The sequence below is a fragment of the Stenella coeruleoalba genome (assembly GCF_951394435.1).
Source record: "Stenella coeruleoalba genome assembly, chromosome: 16".
NCBI lineage: Eukaryota > Metazoa > Chordata > Mammalia > Artiodactyla > Delphinidae > Stenella > Stenella coeruleoalba.
In genome coordinates, this window is record NC_137162.1 from 14,487,335 (window position 1) to 14,504,417 (window position 17,083).

At 48.5% G+C, this 17,083-nt stretch overlaps 1 protein-coding gene across 6 annotated transcripts in view; it reads left to right on the forward strand.

The window, feature by feature from the left end:
* GFRA1 (GDNF family receptor alpha 1) overlaps positions 1 to 17,083 on the forward strand; it is a 212,635-nt gene that overhangs the window by 148,620 nt on the left and 46,932 nt on the right. The gene's annotated exons all lie outside the window — the stretch shown is intronic.

The following is a 17,083-nucleotide window of genomic DNA, read 5'->3' on the forward strand; positions in this document are numbered from 1 at the left end:
ACAAAGGGAGGTAACGACTCCATCTTCACAGGGCAGCCATGAGGATTAAATGCAATGTCTCTGCAACAGCATCATCACAGTGCCTGCCACCTAACAAAGCAAAGACTCAATAAATGCTTTTCTTTCTCCCTCACACCTTCCACAAGTTTTGATCACAGAGGACAAAGAAAGCTTATGATTCCAAATACAGCATCCCCCCGCCATCCCTGCTCCAGTAGCAGACAGAGACCTTTAAGGCAGGATTTGTGGGTGGAAGGGGTAGATTTTTACTGCTTTACACTTTTATGCACCCACAGCATTAAGCGGCGCATGGAAATTCCAACTCCATTATGTGAAGCTGTGTTGCTAAGCTTTGTACATCACCGTCTTTTCAGTCGGCACCATTAGGGAAAAGTGGGGGGCAGAGGCGGTGGTAGACAAAGTCCAGAGGTGTTTGGACCGTGTGTCATCTCAAGAGCATTTCTGTCTAGAATAAACAGTTATCAGCATACAAAGATACCCACTGAGACGTGGATGGAGCTGGCCACGAGTTTGTTGGGCCTGGAGTCCTAGATTCACTATTGTTTAAACTGAATACGCAGTGGGGGCACCCCTGGCAGCCTCATGGGGACACGTGCTGCTTCAGTGACCCAGAGTAACTGTGAATAAAGGGTCCTTAGAGGTGCTTGTGTCTGAGTCAGTGATGTGAGCCATCCAGCAAAGGGCAGTCACTGACTCAGTGCCGCTGAGTCTGAACCTTCCTCTCGTCTGGGTGGTTCTGTGCCATGAATCATCCGATCATCCTGTTAGGAAGCAAGCCACAAGGGGGGGGGGCAGGGTGGCTCGTTGTACAGGACTCAGGGGCCCAGAATCTGCAGAGCCAGGGACATTATTGCAGGAAGCTGTGGGTGACAATGATGGTGATGAACATGATGACGAAGAGGGTAACATTTATGTGACATTCGCAGTGCGCCAGGCACTGTGCTGAGCACTTCACAGCGACCCCGGAAGTGAGGGCTGTCCTCGTCCCCCGTTCGCAGATGAGGAGGTGCAATCTTGAGCAACTTCTGCAGTCACCCACGTGGTGCCGCTGGAACGAGCACCCGGAGAGTCTGCAGGGCTGCAGAGCCCGGCTTCTGTCCGCTGTGCCCCTGCTTCAGATGCAATGTGTGCGTCTCTTGAAAACCACCCACATCACCTTCCTCAGAGTGTGTGGAATTGGAGACTGGAGGTGATTTTGTTTTTAACTCTGTATTTATTCATTTTAAAACAAAAATTGTAAGTAAGAGAACTTTGGATCTTGTCAAAGTAAGACTTAAGTGCCCCTCATTAAAAGTATTTCACTTCTCAGGGCTTCCATGGTGGCGCAGTGGCTGAGAGTCCGCCTCTGATGCAGGGGACACGGGTTCGTGCCCCGGTCTGGGAAGATCCCACATGCCACGGAGCGGCTGGGCCCGTGAGCCATGGCCGCTGAGCCTGCGCGTCCGGAGCCTGTGCTCCACAACGGGAGAGGCCACAACAGTGAGAGGCCCGCGTACCGCAAATTAAAAAAAAAAAAAAAAAAAAAAGTATTTCACTTCTGTTTAGAACAGTAGTTTTCAAACCTTTCAGTTTCAGAACTCCTTTGTATTGTTAAAATTACTGAGGATCCCAAAGGACTTTTGCATCTGTGGGCTAAGTCTATCTATACTTATCATACTGGGAATCAAAGCTGAAGAAGTGTTTACGTATTTATCACTTCATTTAAAAGTAACACCAAGATGCCCGTTACATGTTACCATAAATAACAACATCGTTTTATTTTTAAAAATCATTACCTTTTCCAGAACAAAAAAATTTAGGGAGAGGCATGGCATCATTTTACACTTTTATAAATCTAATGTCGGACCGGAAGACGCCTTGATTCTTCTACCTGCCTCAGACTTTTGCAGTATCCCACGTCACGTGGCCTCTGGAAAAACTCCATGGTACTCTCTTGAGAGCCTGAGAGTTAGAAAGATAAATCAGAACTCAGTATGGCTGGGAAGACAGTTTTGACCTCAAGACCCTAAAAGGCTCTCTGAGATTGCCAGGGTCCCCAGACCTCTCTTTGAGAACTGCTACCCTAGGACCAGAATCATCTTGGGCTGGAAGACGTGTGTGCACAAGCGTCTCCGTGGCCTCCTGGAACTAAGACAGTCTGGGTGGGTGTGTGGCTGCCTCGTGCCCAACCTGTTCACTGCAGTATGTCAGGATGGTGAGGCTGGGGGAGGTGGGGATGGGAGCCGGGGCCATAGCCCTTCCAGTTGGAAATGGGTATCAGTAACCAGAAAGCTGCTGAGCTTCCCATCAGCTGTCACCCTGGGCCTGTGTGGCAAGGGGATCTGGCTCAGCTTGGTTTCCTGCCCTGAGAGATGCCCTCCTGACAACACCTTCCTTCTGGTTTCTAGCTCAACAAAGCATTTCAGCCTCGTATTCAGCTCAGGCAGAACTCTGTAATGACTTGTAAAAGCACTTTGTGCCCAAGACTCCGTGGTAGGGGCTTGGTCAGAGTGTCACAGGTAAATGTCTGGTCCTTGGAATGTGGGCCATCTCAGTGCAGCCCCTCTCTGCTCTCCCAACTCCATCATCATTTGCCATGACGGAAACTAAAGCATTGTAGTGACCTCGGGCCTGGGATAACCCTTAGAATCGGAAATGCCGGGAAGCATGGAGAGTTCTGTGAGCATCCAGCAGTTGGAATTCCTATTGGACGGCTAGCTGGCTCCATCTAACAGCCTTAAACTTCTTAGGATGGGGGCTGGGGAGAGAGAATGTCATCTCTCTGTGGATGTTCACTCCAGCAAAGGATCTTGATATTGTCATGCTAGAAAACCTTTCTGTGGAAGTAGACCAAAGCAAATGGGAAATGCCTCTTCCATGTTCCAAGTTCAAAAATTCGAGTTGAGGGCTTCCCTCGTGGCGCAGCGGTTGAGAGTCTGCCTGCCGATGCAGGGGACATGGGTTCGTGCCCCGGTCCGGGAAGATCCCACATGCCACGGGGCGGCTGGGCCCGTGAGCCATGGCCACTGAGCCTGCGCGTCCGGAGCCTGTGCTCCGCAACGGGAGAGGCCACAACAGTGAGAGGCCTGCGTACCGCAAAAAAAAAAAAAAAAAAATCGAGGTGAAACATTTTTAGCTACAGATATGGTTTGAGAAAGTTTTCTGCTCAGCGTTCTGGTGGGTGGTTGGTCCATTCACTGGCTCAGAAGGACTGGAGTGCCGGGGGCTTTGCAGGGCCCAGGGCATCAACATGGAGTGTATGCGCACACCTCCTGGAAGAGGGGGTTCCGGACTTCTCCCAGGTGCCGTTGCTCCAGGGCAGTGGTTCTCCAATTTTAGCCTGCAGTCAAGATCAGTTTCTGATCTATGAGGTCCGGGTGGGGCTGGATAATTTGCATTTCTAGATCAGTCCCAGTGATGCTGCTGCTGGTCTGGGGTCCACACCTGGAAACCCACCGCCTTAAGGTATGTTGACCAGGTGATGACCTAGGCTATTGAGCTTCGCCCTGCTTGAGGGCTCTGCAAGCTGAGGATGAGGAGTGAGCAGCCAGGTGGGCCCTGTGGGGCACTGAGACTCAGCAGGGGACCTAGGAGAGGCCTCACAGCTGTGACAGGTGACTGTTAGCCCAGGTTGGGGAAGGGGAGAAGAAAACACCTGGGCAGTTTCTCGGCTGCACTAAGGTCGGGCTCTGTTGGGAGGGCTGTGGGATCCACTGTGAAGGACTCTAAGGTCTGCCCAGGTGATAGCTCCTCAGAAACAGAGGCTGCTGAGCCATGACCAACATGTATCTATTTACTGGCCCCACTGCCGGGCGGAACCTCGCCCTCAGTGTGCAGAGGAAGTAGACAGCCTGTTGTCCATAGGCTGAGCTTGGCCTGAGATTGGAATTCATTTGTCTGAGTTATGCTGGAAAAAAATGCAAAGCAAAGCAGTGTTTTAAAGCAATTATTTGAATAGAAATCCTCCTTCTAAAATGACCTTCGGAGCAATCTTTGACCTGAGCTATTCAAATAAGGAAAGCTGACATGCTTTACTCTGCTTTTCTTGTCACTTTTTCCAAGTGGAAGCATCTTGGGTTCTCAGGAGGGAGTGTGGGACGGGCAGCGCCTATGGTGGGGCTATGATGTGGGTTACTCAACCACACACGGACGTTCAAGATTCAGAAGTGCTGTGATCCCGTGAGCCAAGATCACCGTGAGCCTTGACCTGCACAAATACATATGCAGAGGCTGTTTCACTCCCAGCTCATTGCTGGTCGCAGGAGAGGGCAGGTGATGGGTGCAGCTGGTGGGAGGTCAGATGCAGTGTCCCAGCGGGGCTGCATCTCCATCTTTGTCCTTGTCCCGCTACAGCCACTGCTTCACACACAGCATCTTGTTTGTTGTTTTGTTTTGTTTTGTTGTTTGTTTGTTTTTTTGTGGTACGCGGGCCTCTCACTGCTGCGGCCTCTCCCGTTGAGGAGCACAGGCTCCGGACGCGCAGGCTCAGCGGCCATGGCTCACGGGCCCAGCCGCTCCGCAGCATGTGGGATCTTCCCGGACCGGGGCACGAACCCGTGTCCCCTGCATCGGCAGGCCGACTCCCAACCCCTGCGCCACCAGGGAAGCCCCCCACACAGCATCTTGCATTGTAGGTGCTTAGTGACCCTGGTCCTTGGAAGGTTGGTGTCCTTGTTGAACCCAGTGCTCCAGGCACTGAGCTAGGTGCTGGATGACCAAGTTGGAGGTCAGCACCCTTGGTCCCGGGCGACTGGTTGCCGAGGCACCTTTACGAGTCCACTCCACAAGCCTCAGGCCCGGGACTCTCTCTAGGCTGCTCCCCAACATCCCTCGGCTCAGAGGAAGCAGGAAGGGGTGTTTTCTGGGTATACAAGAGGTGCCACGAAATGCTGCCTGTCCACGGGACTCTATTCCAGGCTGCGTGGGAGAGCGCCCTCTTGAGGGAGCCAGGCGTAGTGTCCTTGTCCACATTGGGGCAGGGTGTGCTGGCCTCAGGTGCCTCCAGAGCCCAGCTGAAGTTGTGACCCTCCTTGGCACTTGCTTCCCGTACACCTGTCCCTTCGTGTGAAAGAGGAGAGACATGACCTGCCCCATTACCTGCCTCACAAAGCTATGATTGGAGAGAGAGGGCCGGCGTTGAGAGCACCCTGAGAGTAGTAATGGCAACACTCATATCGGCCCTTCATTGAGCACTGAACTCTGTGCCAGGCACTGGGTTCTGGGCCTTAATCTGCCCACAGCCCTGCTGTTGGTGCTTGTGTTTCATACTTGGGGAAATGCAGAGCTGAAACAGCAGCAGGGGCTCTTGGGATTGGAACCCCTGGTCTGACTTCAGGGCTCACTCCCTTTCCCACTGTGCCCGGCACCCATCAGCTCCGGGAAGGGGCCCACATGTGTGTCTGCCCTTCCCGGAGCCGATGGGTGCCGGGCACAGTGGGAAGGCACTCGAGGAGATGATCCTGGCCAGGCCAGCTGCTGCCTGGTGCCTCCTGTCCCCAGCCTTAGGAGCGGTCCCTGCAGCCAGGAAAGGGTGCTTGAGGGGCTGCTGGCTTCTCCCTGTGGGTCTGGGGAGCCCCACTTTTTGCCCCCCTCACTTCTTGATGAGGGGTGATGGTGTACACAGCCTGGGGAGGTGGGATGCCCAGCCTGGGCCGAGATGAACACGGCTGTGTCGTAGGATTGCATTTGGGCCTTACTGAACAGTAACAACAGATATTATTTCTTTTATGCTTTTAAACTGCAAGCACTATTAAACTGAAAGAATGCCCACTGACTCTGTCATTACACTTTACTGGGCCCAGTAAAGATCCCTTATATCCCCCTAGATCAGATTTCGGCTTCTTGTGTGCACGGTTCACAGCAAAATGGCGGCAAATGCCCCAGAACTAAAATAAAAGACGGAGCATCAATTCTTTCATTGCTGTGGGGGTGAGCGTGAGCTGGAGAGTCCGTGGTCTTCTCTTCAAAATCGGGCTCTAACTCTTACCAGCTCCGTGATTTTGGCTGGATGGTGGCCTTTCTGAACCCCAGGGTCCTCCACTGTAAAATAAGACTAACCTGGCTGGTCAGGTTATTGGGTATTAAGTGACCCAGGCTTATGAAGCGTCAGGCACAGTGACCGGCTCTAGACGAACATAGCTGTTAGTGCAGTGTCTGGAGGAATTAGACGGGGGCTGCTGTTTCTGCTCACCTGTGCCCAAGTGTAACGCCAAGATGTCCATGATGAGTATTGGTCTCTAGGTGATTGGAGCCATAGTGTGTGGCACTGGATTCATTCATTCATTTATTCACTCACTCATTCAACACATATTTTCTGAACATCTGCTTTGTGCCAGGCATAATCCCAGGTGCTCACCTTCTTATGGTGCAAGCAGTGTATCATCAAGTGAAGATGGGAAAAAGAAAGTGATGGAGGGGAGGTGTGGGCCGAAAGGCCAAAGCCACGCCCTCCATGGGGCTCAGAGCCAGGGAGGGGATTGGTGGGAGGGCTCAGAGGAGACCCTTGAGTTCACTGTGAATGGGTCAAAATAAGCCCTGTTTGAGTGGAGTGGTTGAGGGGACAGTTTATTAGAAAATGGCTTATGCGAGCCATGGAAAACAGCTGCTCTGCCCTACAGGGAAAAAAAAGGAGGAATGTAGTTTTAAATGCAGCTGAGAGCTTTAGGTAAAATGTAGAAACTGGGATGGTGGGGTGCAATGGGGTATGGAGTGGGGTGGAAGGGTACTGTTGACAAGAGGGTGTTAAACATGAGAATGGATCACTACCAAGAGTAGGGATTTTCTGAAAAAAGGGGGGAATTATCATCTGATAGCGGTGGAATAAGTGATTTATTCTTTTGACATGTAACACCACAATTCCATCTCCCGAGCGATGCCCCATCTAGGAAGAAAGATATTAGGGACTAGTTATTTGCTGAGCTCAAAGTCTCTGTTGACCTTAAAACAACTTGCCTGGAAGAAAAATGACCTAGTGTGTATTTACTATTGAACATAATTTTCCTTAGGAAGCCTGAAACCCTATTAAGGATTAATAGGAGATCTTCTTTTCATATGTTTCTGCTTGAAGTCTGTTTGTGCAAGTGCAGGCTGTTACCATTCAGACATCCATGTGTCTTCCGCCATCCCCACCCCCCCTCCCAGGGCACAGAAACTAGGCTCCTTCAATGTGTGGAAGATAAATTAATATTCGGCTGAGCAGAGCTTGAAGCTTGGGGCTCAGGTACCACAGGGCTGTCCTTTGAGGGTAGGGGCAAAGGGGGGAGTTTTGCAAATTAGTAAAGTCAAGAGAGCCTGTGTAATTTTAATTTTTCATCTTCTGGGAACCCTTGAAGAAGCAAGGTTTGACTGAAGGAGGCCAGGCAGCATTTGGGATAATTTCTAGAATTTACCTGTGTTTCCCTGAAGTAATTAGAGTTCAATTTCTCGAGCTATAAACATCATGGTTTGACATTTGCTTCTGAGGCTGCAGACAGCACCTCCTTAAATTTACACAGGCTTGATGCCAGCCAGGCCAGCAGAGGACATCGTATAGGGATCATATGTAGTGACCTGTAGAATTGCCTTGAACTGTTTTTCCATGGGTTTGAGTCCATTGTCCTGTAAAACTCATTTTTCTGCTTGAAGATGTAGAGGACTCACAGGAGAAATCTCTCTTCGGTCCTAATGGAAGGTGTAAGCCCGATGTTAATTGTGAGATTATTGAGCACATACAGACCTTGAATAGGTGAATTAGTGACCGCAGGACAAAAGCATTTCATCTGTCAAGTTATTAGCAGATGGATTCTAAGGGAAATACCAGTGTATTTCATCTCTACCCTAGGGCTTCATAGAGGTCTCAAGGTCAGAGCAGAACGGGAAACAACAGCACTGATGAGCTCTGTCCTCATCTAGGAATCTGGAACAGTTGTAAACAGGTGCTAGGTGCCAGGTACACGTACATAATCCTTCAGGAACCATTGGAAGGACTTCCTGTCATTCTACCAGAGTAAATTAAGCTTCAGAAAAGTTAAGGTACATGCCCAAAATGTCATGGTTAGTAAATGGTTGAATTGAAATTTAAGTCCTGGCCCATTTTCAGATTGCATCTGCAAAACCTTTACTGCCGTTTCATAGTGTTTTCATTTTCTGTTGCTGCTGTAACAGATTACCACAAACGTGGTGGCTTTAAGTGACACAGACATATTCTCTTCCAGTTCTGGAAGTCAGGAGTACTGCCCCAATTCCACTGAGCTGAACTCAAGGCATCCGCAGGGCTGAGTTCCTTCCAGAAGCTTTAGGGGCAAATATACTTTATTGTCTTTTGCCCTCATTCCTTGGCTCATGGTCCCTCCCTCCATCTTCCAAATCAGCAAAAGCTGGTCCAGTCTTTCTCCCATTGTATTGCTCTCACCTCCTTATCTGTCTCCCGCTTCCACTTTTAAGGACCCTTGGGATTACATTGGGCCCACCTGGATAGTGCAGGATAATCTACCCCCCTCAAGGCCCACAACTTTAATCACATCTGCAAAGGTGCTATTACCATGTCAGGTGACATAGCCTTAGGTCTCAGGTTCCAGGGCCTAGAGTGTACACACCTTCATGGGTCATTGTTCCGCCTCCCACAGTAGGTTTTCTTCTGAGAATCTATCTTGTTTCTGATTTTCGGTATATCGTGAATTGTGGAACTAGTTACTTCCCTCCTCTTCCCAGTGGTTTCTAGAAAGCACAGAGCCAAGTACTTAGCTTTCATCTAGCCAGGTGTATGTGTGCGTTTTGTACTGACTGCACCTCTACCTCTGTCTTACCTTTCTTTGGCCCCAAATAGCCTCTCTAATTTTTACATTTATTCTGTTGCATCAAAGCTACATTCGAATTCATCTCAAGATTTTTTCTGAAGCAAGAGTGGGCATAAGTAAATGGAAGCATGGTGGGTGACCTTTCCTGCCCTGGGTACCTGAGCAGTTGACTTAGAGCTTCTTAGATTTCAGGATGAATGTAAGGCAACTTCTGTAATTCACTCCTGAAGGTGGAGGTACCTGCACAATTCTACATGAAGTACATTCACAAGGTGTTGGTCTGGAGTTTTAAGGTGTGGTTCTACTGGCGAAGGATTGGTTGAACATCTAGATTTCTATTTCTTTTTCTCCTCATGGCCAAAAGTCACAAAACTGATTATTAAGATTCCCTGCAGAAATATAGAAAACTTATTGGATACGATTTACTCAAAGAGTTTTAGCATCTTTGTCACAGACAGCTGTTGGATACCTGAAAGCTTAATGATAATCTCATCACCCAGAAAAACCCCCTATTTCTCTTCTCCCTCAGTTTCTTCCCGTAAAAGCAAGTACCACCAAAGCTACATTTTCTGCGCTAGAGACGTGCTGTAGCACAGATAATACAAAACAACTTATTTGACTTGGCCACGAAGCATAGGGTTGTTCGCAATGTGTCTGTGCTCCCATGATGACTTACAGTCTGCTTAGAGTGTGGCCATCAGTGTGTGCATTGGAGAAATTTGCTGAGGGAGGGGAAGGGAGGAGTCCCAGCTGAAGGGCAGCTCTGGGGCATCCCATCAGGCGCTGCAGAGAGCCTCTGCTAGGTTGGGATGGATTCCGTTGCCAACTACCATAACTTGCTTTCCAGATTTGCCACGTAGAGGTTAGTTGTCAAGCTGTGTCAGCTGCTCTGCAGATGTTGATTGATGGCTGTCAGTGTTCATGCAAGGTGACTTCCTGAGGGATGCTGAGATTGATCTGATGCTGACCTGGGCTTCCCTTGGTGGTGGTGGGGGGGGGGCGGGGCTGCTGCAGTTTGATGTGATCAGAAAGGCTAAGGAGGCATCGCATCTCTGCCCTGCAGCTTGCTTTCATTGAGCCCTCACCCTTAGAGATAGACCCCAAGCAGGACACATGGGCTAAACTGAGGCATGGCTCCACCTGCATTCCATCTTCCTGTGGGTCAAGCTCGGAGGACAGTGACCGCAGCCTCCTGTGACCCACGTGCTAAGCCGGGAGCTGCCAAGGAGCCAGATGAGCAGGGACTCCCCAGGGGGAGGGGCACAGGTGTGGGGCATTTGGTTAAACGGGCTGCAACCTCCCTAAGAATCTGGATGAGGCTGAGCAGGGATCTGGGGGGAACACGCATTGATTTCGCCTTGGTCACAGGGGCCTTCCTGTCCCAGGAAACAAAAGCATTAGGCAAGTCTTGAGGGCTTCTAGGACCTCACGGCTCTATTTCCCAACAACTTGTGGCCACGGTCTGGCTAAGTCACCAAGAAGCACATCGTTGGCTGAGGCTTTCCTCATGCCGCCAGGAGTGGGGACCCACATTAAGGGACTGAGGAACACAGTGGAGCTTTGAGCATCTGTGCCTGGGGCGTGCAAACCTGCCCCAGGGCCGGTGCTCCAGAGAGGTCACATTTGCTCCCAGGCAGCGGGAGGACCTGATCTTTCTGAAGAGCAGCCCGAGCCCCCCGGCTTCACAGCCTGCCCCTGGCAAACACTGGGCCTCTGCTTTGGGAAGCCAGAATGTACAATCCAAAGTGGGAAACAGCAAAGCAAGAAGACACCCCCTGCAAAATATGTTTAACATAGGCTCTGATTTGCTGAAGGATGCTTTCCAGATGTGCTCTCCAGTAGGTTGCCGGAGAAGCAGGGCTAAGGTAATTTTCTAAAAACAGAAAGAGGAAAAATCTGTTTTGTGTCGCTGTTCCAGAAAATTACCATTCCAGTGCTCTTGCTTTGTCATCCCAGGGCTGACTTGGGCAGCATGTTTTTCTAATTGATTTTATTCTGCATAAAACGTTAGCAGTGTTAACAAACTTACTGATATTGAGTCATTTAAAAAAATAGGTTTTTTCCCCCTATAAATGCCTGGGAAAACGTAGCTTTTCTTAAAATGCTTTTATTCTATAAGCTCATATGACTGAGAGGTTTTAAGTAACACCTCAGGATTCCTGGCTTCGGACTCATCAAATTTGTTTTGGTCAGACTTACAGCCCTCAGTTACACTGATTAACCTGTTCTAAATACATACTTCATTTTATTGCACTTTGCAGAAACTGTGTTTTGTACAAATTGAAGGTTTGCGACAACCCTGCATTGAGCAAGTCTATCAGCACCATTTTTCCAACAGTATTTGCTCACTTTGCGTCTCTGTGTCACATTTTGGTAATCCTTGTAATATTTAAAACTTTTAAATTATTGCTGTATTTGTTACTGTGATCTGTGATGTTATTATTGCAATTGTTTTGGCATTTTTAGCAATAAGGTATTTTTAATTAAGGTACATACATTTTTTTAGACATAATGCTATTGCTCACTTAATGGACTGTGGTTTAGTGAAGCATAACTTTTTTACGCTCCGGGAAACCAAAAATTTCATGTGACTTGCTTTAAAGCAATATCCACTTTATTGCAGTGGTCTGGAACTGAACCCGCAATGTCTCTGAGGTCTGCCTGTATGTAATATAAGGGCCAGCAGAAGATAAAGATACATGTTTCTCTGTGTCGAGCTTGCTAGATGTTTTTGTTGCAAGGGCTTCACATTAGAATGGACCAGAAATGGGGGAGAAAAGATGAAGGGATGTGAAGTAAAAGTGTATTGGGCAACGTGTATTCCAGGTTCTGAGCGAGGTGCTTTATATAATTGTCACTTAGGTGTCACAGCAACCATTTAAGGCACCTCTAGATACCATTGGCCCCATTTTCCAGGTGAAAAAACTGAGGATTGGAGATGTTAAGTACCTTACTAAGGTATTTAACCATGGAAGGTAGGGCTGGGATTAGAAACAGATGTGTGTCACTCCCAGGCCTGTCATTTTGGGGCTCCTCTAAACTGACCCATTGAGAAAGCTTTCAGAAACTAAATGGCTTGAGTTGAAAACCAAGACTTTAAAGCCCTAACATTCACGTTGGATTCAGAGAAAAATGCCAGTGATTTCTTACCTGAGCAGATTAATCAATGGATCCTGTTCCAAGTTTGAGTTGCTAGTGGATCGGCAAGTCTTGCAGTCCTGTATGGGCAGTGGTGTTGTCCCAAAGGCTCCTTAAGGAAGGGGAGCCTCATTCATTGAGAAACTCACCACCCTCTTGGGCAGAGTCTAACTGCACCCTCTGGCCCCTCCTGAGCCCCAGCACTGCAGGCAAAGCACTCACTGAGGCTGTGAAATCAGTGGAACCTTAGGAAGAAGGCTCTGAAGAAAAGCTGGTCAGACAGTGGGAGGCACGGAGCAATTAGACACTTGACGACTTTCATTCAATCCCAGGGTAAAGTCCAGCACCCTCCTCACTCTCTCCTTCCAGGGCTGTTACAGGCAGTTGGCGATTCCTCTTCCAGTGAAGGCCCCTCTGCCACCACTTACCATGTGACAGTGAACAGGACCTTAACCTCTTTGGCCCTCAGCTTTCTCGCATGTGACACGAGGGGATCCACTAAAAAGATCTGGTCTCTGTACTCAAAGGAAACCAAATGCCTTGGCACTAAATCATGTGTAATGGTGGAACGGGACCATGGATGAAAATAAGAATGCTTCAGAAACAAGTGGATTTTTTTCCCGCAAGTAGCTTCAAGTGTCCAATAGACTGTCTTTCTGAAGTGGAAGGGAAATCCAAGAGCTAAGTAGTCAAGCATCGTGTTCAGGAACTCTGGCTTATTAGTGTCAGAGCCTGGATCTCTTTCAGGATCTCACAATTCTTTGTCCAGGTCTCCATTCCAGCAACCACACAGCTTGTGTCCAAGTATGGGATTTTCCCTGGGGAAAAAAAAAAAAACAAACAAACATTTAAAGGATTAGAATAATCCACGATGAGTGAAACTGGGTATCCCTAGTATGTTTTTTACCTGTTCGCCATGACACTATTTTCCTAAAAATGGTAACAGAAAAAGTAGGTAAATGATTTTCCCCCCACTGTCAAAAGACCATCTGCTGTTTAAGACGCGCCTAGATTTTATCATTATAATCATTTTTCTATTTCCAGTTAACAGCATGCTTCCTTTAATATGATATTTTCTGCATAAACCACTGTTTTCTCTTCAGCAGATTTCCTAAGGCCAACTTGGCATTTGCCGGCCTTTTCCTTCCCTTTAAGGGTGGGAAATTTCTCTTTCGCAGGGAGATACATTTCTACTTTAGTGCCTATTCATTTTCTTAGAGAAAAACAATCAGGTTCATCACTGCTGTCGTCATGGAGATTTCATGTCTCCAGAAGAAATGCAGTTGTGGAATTTCTTTGTTAATCCCACACTGGCCATGTAAGCTTTTCTGTTTGCATCACTGCAGCCCAGGCGGAGGAAGCCACTGAAAAAGGTTACGGCGTGATTCTTAACCCAGGGTGGGCAGGAGGTCGTGTGCAGGGGGCGGTCCTGGGATGCTGGGGCTGGTTGGCTACTGGACAGATGAAGGTCCGGGGCTCGCACAACCTACTAGACGCTTGACTCCCAAGGCGCCATGACCTTAGTACGCCCACAGCCCACCTCACTGTCTTCCTTGCAGACTGTCCTCTCCTGGGTCCCCCTCCACATTCCACGGCACCACTGTCTACTGAGCTGTTCACACCCTGATTCTGCCCCCTCCTTTTTGCAGTCTTGACCTTCATTCTAGCAACACCCACCGTTCAGGGCATCCTCCTTCCCTCCTCCCCTTCTGGCCCTCAATTCTCCGCTGGCTGCAGCCTCCAGCACCATTGTCCCTCCTGCCTTTGGCCAGTTTCCTGATCCTGCTCTTCTCATCGCTGTTAGAGCAGGGGGGACACAGAAGAGGTCTCAAGCAAATCTTTGCTTAATAACTGAGACACCCAAGAGTCTTCCTCCTCTGCAGATCTGCTCATGTTACTTCTCTGTTTAAAATCCTTCTGTGACTCCCACTGCTTTCAGGATAAAATCCAAACTCTTAGGTCATTCAAGGCCCTTGGTGATCTTGCCAGCACCATCTCTGTCACTCAGCCGTTTGCCTCCCATGGTCCCACCATCTCAAGTGATCGACTGACAATTTTCGGGATGATGCATGTGTTAGGTGCAGTGGTTGAGAATGTCCTCCAGCTCCGGAGTCCCACTGATTGTGGTCACATTCCAGCTCCGGCACAGAGCTCTACAACCTGGAAGGAGTTACTTAACCTCTCTTTCCCTCAGTGTCTCCATCTGTTAAATGGGGCTGATAGTATCACCTACTAAGGTTGTTGTGAAAATTAAATATGTGAATACATGCCAGACACTTAGATCAGTGCCTGGCAGGTAGAAACACTCCGTAATTATTAAGAATATGGTTACTTTATCACATACTGCTTCCTTCTGCCCGGAGTACCCTCTTCCACCTTTTCCTGAAGGATCCTAGCTATCCTCCAAGTCTCAGTCTCAATATTACAGCCTCTCAGGCTGTGGTTTCCCCCTCTGTAAAATTAGGAAAACGAAGTAATAGCCCTTACCTTATTAGAGTTGTCAGGGAAAAATACAAAGTGTATGAAGGCATACCTAATATACACTAAATACTTCATTCACGTTGTGTTATTTTTATTAGCAGCTTTTCTTACCTTTTATCAAGAGCTAGCCACTGTAGTATTATAATCTTTTTACTTGTTTCTCTTAGCTTCTAGATGGCAGGTTATTTGAGTTCAGGGACAGGGAACTTATTCATCGTTATTATCACGAGCACTTGACCCGTCATTCAGTGAATGGAACGGGCAGGAAGTCAGAGCCTTTGTCAATACATGTAATCATTTGCACACGTTGCTTTGAGAGATTTCAGAGGACTGTGCTGCTGGGATGTGAGGATCTTTGGGGAGGACTGTTTTCTCTCTTTGGAAAATACTGGAGACTGGAGGTTAATTTACGACACCATTTCACATGCCATTTGACACAAAGGGAGAGGAAGCCTGTCCTGGAAGAGCTGGGACTCAACTCCCAAGACCTGACACATCCTTCATCTCTGCGATTGACTACATCATGCTGGCTTTTAAAGAGCACTGTGCCAGTAAATATGTAGCAACTGGTTCTCCAAGAACAGCACAAGACCCTGATTTGTAGCACTTGCTGATTACCATTGTGTAAATATTCCCACCAAGGCCACTTTCAAGCTACCACTGTGATGTTAACCAACTCGCAAAATTCGCGAAAAGGTACCAGTCTGCCCGTAATGAGCTGACTCCAGGAGCCACTGTATAAACTTCTTCTGACGTCAGTTTTTCTATCTGTAAAATGTGAATCACAGAAAGTGGCCATCCTGTCTCCAAGTGTAAATGGCAGGGGAGGTGGGTCAAAGGTGAAGGAGACAGGGAAATGTTCGTGCTTTAGCTGTGCTGCATGTGCTCACGATTATTTTGAAACTCTTGCTGTCCACTGGCTTGGTTTTGTCTTAGGACCGGGATCTGTGCTGACGATCTTCTCTCCAAAACCAACCTGTCTGGGGTGATGCTCAGAGCAGTATATCTAGTTTTATCCTCCCAATCAGGGTGATGTTCTCTGCAGCAGACTGACTCAATTAGCCTTTCATTCCAGAGTCCAATTGTGAGTCCGTTCTGAGGTTGTTAAGTAAAATGAATCTGGTGGCATTAGCCTTGCGCTGGAGGATAGTATTCCGCATCACGGTGCTGTTCAGTTAATAGTCTGCTCAAGAGGCTACGAGAAACAGGAGACTCGGAGAGAGTGAGACCTTTCCACCGTCTCTGCGGGGCAGCTGGGAGCGCGAGGCTGCCAGGTCAGAGAGCTGATCAGGTTGTGTGCAGAACTGGAGTCGCAGCTGCCTGAACCACAGTTGGCCTTTGCAAAGTTAGTAGCCCAATGCCATGAGATCATTAACTTTCATGACCAGGGAAACTCTTCTGAAATTAACACTCAATCCAAGCTGGATGCCATCTGTGCCAGTTGAGTAAGCCTGAGTCACCTTCAGGGATTTCCTCTGAAAGATAAATCCTTTAACCAGGCTACAGAAAATGGACAGGTTTTATGCCTTTCAGTGTGTTCAGTTCGAGTCAGAAAACGCCAACTAGGCTTAGACCGTGAGAGAGATCCAGGCGCGTACACAGGCATACGCACGAGCCTCATCTGGAGGAGTTTACCAAGCCACTTAGCTTCAGCACATGGCCCTGCTTGGGAAGCGTTCTAAAGGGCCTGTCTGAGGAGTGTCAGGTGCTGTGCAAAGAAAATGAAGCAGAGCTTCAACACCTGCCCCGGGGAGTCACCGTGATGGAACCAGGCACACGACATACGGGATGTACAGATTGGCACAGGTAGGGAAGCTCAGACACGCCTTGTTTACAAGGGTTCAAGGAGAGACCAATCCCATACGAACCATCCTTTTCAATGTGCTGTGAACTTAGATAATTTCATCAGGCCTTTTAATCCCCTTCCAGTTAAAGTTGTAGGAAAGGGACCCGGACTGTGCATCCTACAGGCCTTTTACAAACCTCTGTGTTCTCCAGACATCCTCCCTTGTTCAGCTCCACCCAGGCAAGCTTGCTTATATCATCAAGGATGCTAAGTAAATACAGTTTCTTGGGTGGATAGAAGTAAAAACAGCTCTGGGTATGTTGGCTGGCAACTCGGGTGAGCTGAAGGGAAGAAAGCTAAGACAAACGTCCATTGTGTCCCATAATTATCAGATAATTTAAATTCTCTTGAAGTCCATTGTGTTATTCACATAGAAACAGAGCTGTGGTCTGCTCGGATGACCTCAGAGGTGCCCCAGCTTTCATTCAGGATTTCTGCAACAATATCCCCTTTAGACTGAAAAAGAGCCAGTTGGCCACAAAGAGCCCTTTTCCTCCCCAGACCGGTGTTGTCTACGGCCCTGTCTTCACTTCTGCACCTTCACCACCACCCAGGTCTTCTGGGTGGACTGCGCTGGCCCCTGGAGGCTTAGCAAACTGCAGACAGATGCTTCGCTTTGATCAGTGGACCCCCTACTCCCAGTCAGACAGTGAAATTGCACCCTGAGCCAGCATCGCCCTGTCCCTTTTGCCTTTCCCTTCAGTTCTGGAAAGGCGAGCTCTTCCTCAGTATCACTTGGCTGGAATAAACCACTGCCCCCTCCCTGGGGTGGTGGCTGAGAGATGACTTAGATGACAGATACACGTATTTTTAAAGCCACTAGTAATTACAGGAGCAGTTGGGC